At 47.5% G+C, this 2853-nt stretch overlaps 1 non-coding gene across 1 annotated transcript; it reads left to right on the plus strand.

Annotated features, from left to right (window-relative positions):
- The first annotated feature begins 1324 nt into the window (after nt 1–1324).
- On the plus strand, nt 1325–1397 carry TRNAE-CUC. The gene has a single exon. It is a non-coding gene; the product is annotated as a tRNA-Glu (tRNA).
- The last annotated feature ends 1456 nt before the right edge of the window (nt 1398–2853 follow it).

Here is a 2853-nt window from a genome sequence, read left to right on the forward strand (position 1 = left end):
CGAGGGGCTGGGCAGATCATCAGCTGTATTGGATTTTACGACAACCAGCTAACATGTGTGCCATGCTTATCTAACTAATCGGCTGATTGAGATTTATGCTGGGTCGGCAACCAGGTAACAACAATGAGGTTTTGTTGTGCTTTCTTTTCTGCTGATTCCACGTATGATCCGAATCATTACCTTGTTAATTCTAGCTAGGCAAATTTAAGTTAAAATAATGCGAGAAGTCGATGGTAAATCTGCTTGTATTATATCAGCTTCCCACATTAACATTAACTCTGATTTCGTGAGATTGGTCCAACTCTGATTGTCGGGTTGTGTGTGTAGAGCTACTACAGACTTGTAGAACTGGAGGGAAACGATTTCGTCAAAAGATAGCATACCATGGTTCTTCTTTACACAGGTTTTAATCACCATCTACCATCCTATACCTATTGTTTTTTACTCCCTCGGTTTATAATATAAAAACGTAGTGTCAAAAACGTTCTTATATTATGGAACGGAGGGAGTACATCTCATGTCTATGTGTGATACCACATACTTAATTCAGTTGTATTGATGTTGCTTTGTAGCATCATCGACTCATTAACTCCACTAATTAATTTCAAATGCTACATCAACAAATTCATGAAGTCTTATGATCTCACTGATTTTTTATTCATCAGTTGAATCATGCTATTTTTGAGATGGATTGCACCTTGTTGTCATTTGACATTCATGATAAAAACACTCCAAAATGATATATATCAACTTATTTTGAGAAATCTCTATTTATTGGTGCCATGCTCTATATATTAAGGGCCCCATTTTTAAGTTTGCTCCGGGCCCTGAAATCTCAGGACCGACCCTCCTCTTATAGTCATGCGTGAACGTGAGAAAGACGATCTCTGCATGCACTCGTGATCGAGCACATCGCATTCGCCGAGGAAAACTTGAATTCTTCATCACGCCGAGGCCTTGTTTGGTACTAGTGTTTTTGAGGAGATTGGTGGGGATAATCTCCCAAGGGATTGGGTGAAACCCCAACCTTCACCCAATCCCTTCAAATCCCCATTTATCCCCAATACACTAGGTAGGGGTAGTGTATTGGGTATTGAGAAAAATGCACTATAATTTGAGGATTTGAGGTGAAATGTAGGGATAAAACATGTCAAATACACTAGAACCAAATGGTGTTATGGGATGTGTGGGGATTGAGGGGTTTGACCGGGATAATCCCCACAAATTTCCTAAAATACACTAGTACCAAACAAGGTCGGAGGGAAAGAACCGCATCAGGCCCCCGAAATAAATTTAAAAGTGTTTCACACAAAGCAATCACTAATCCGTCGTAGTCTAGGTGGTTAGGATACTCGGCTCTCACCCGAGAGACCCGGGTTCAAGTCCCGGCGACGGAAATATCTCTTTTTATCTTTTTGCCGACCGAGACATGGACCAAACCCCTGGTTCATTTTAGGCAAGCATAAAAGCGGGCTTCACGCACCGAAAGGGGTGTCACGGGAACAAGCGGGCCAAACCGAACGAACGGTTCTCTCCTCCCTTCCCAGTCCAGTCGCACGCCTCTGCTGCCCGTCGCGCGTCACGCACGGTGCGGCGCCCGACGCAGCCAAACCCCCCCGTGCATGTGCGTCCATGTGTGGTTGCCAGTTGCCACTCCACCGGTGTCTACGCATGGACACCGCCAACGTATACGTAGAACACGTAGATCGTCCCCGGCCGGCCGTCGTCACCTTCTCACTTGACGGCATGATTTCCCAACTCGCCACTCCACCTGTGCGCATAGTAACAGAAGCACCGTCGAGCTCGGCCACTCCGCCGAAAGCAATCTGCATGCGGATCTCTGAAGACGGACAGATTGATCCGATGGCTCTCGCCCAATCACCCTGCCTCTGCAGTGTAAAGTGTGCAAATCGGCCAGACAGATCGGTCTGTTAGGCCTGATGCCCAGTCTATACACGTACGGACGTACTATCTCAGCAGTGCAAGCGTGCAAAAAATACACAGACCCGACAGATCGGCCCGATCGATCGATCCGGCCGGCCGGCCGTACGACTCGCTAAAGCTACCAGACCGTAGATCGAGCTATCCGGCGTCGATCCTAAGGGAGGCGGACAGGGAAACACGGAGGTCATGCAGAGGCTCGATCGATCGATCTACTCTGTGTGCGCCAGACGGGCTGTCGATCCCCAAGCTTCTATGACGATTTTGAGGACACGGCTACGTTTCGAGCCACATTTCGGGCAAGCAATTAGAACGATGTGTTTGGTTACTCGTATCTATTTGGAGTACGATGGAGTCATATTTCTAGGATAGGGTCATAGGTCTGCCATACAGGTCCTACCCAAGAACTATCCCATACAGAGTACATGACCTTAAGTCTGCCCCGACTGAATTAAGGAGTCTCCATTATCCAGTCGGCAACAGGTCCTGTATCATCCAGTCAGATACTAGCATTCGGAGGATACCAAGCTAACCGACTGGATACACTCGGTACATCGTAACCTCTCCGGAGGTAAACGTTCGTACGTTTCCGGATGCATTTATTAGCATTTAGAGCATACGTTACCTGTAACGTATGCATTCAATCCCCACTACTCTGCCCCCATACCGGAACCGTTGCGGAGGGCAGCGTACTCTATATAAGCCGCCCTCCCCCACTGGTAGGGGGATTAGAAAATCATTGTATTCCATATTACACTCGACAACAAGCTCCGAGAGAGCACTGAGACGTAGGGCTGTTACCTCCACCGCAGAGGGGCCTGAACTCATACAACCTCGCCGTAGCTAGGAATCTGCCCATCTCATTCGTACCCTACGCATCTACTGTCAGTCTTATACCCACGACAGTTGGCG

Source organism: Hordeum vulgare, chromosome 6H (assembly GCF_904849725.1).
Source record: "Hordeum vulgare subsp. vulgare chromosome 6H, MorexV3_pseudomolecules_assembly, whole genome shotgun sequence".
In the NCBI taxonomy this organism is placed as follows: Eukaryota; Viridiplantae; Streptophyta; class Magnoliopsida; order Poales; family Poaceae; genus Hordeum; species Hordeum vulgare.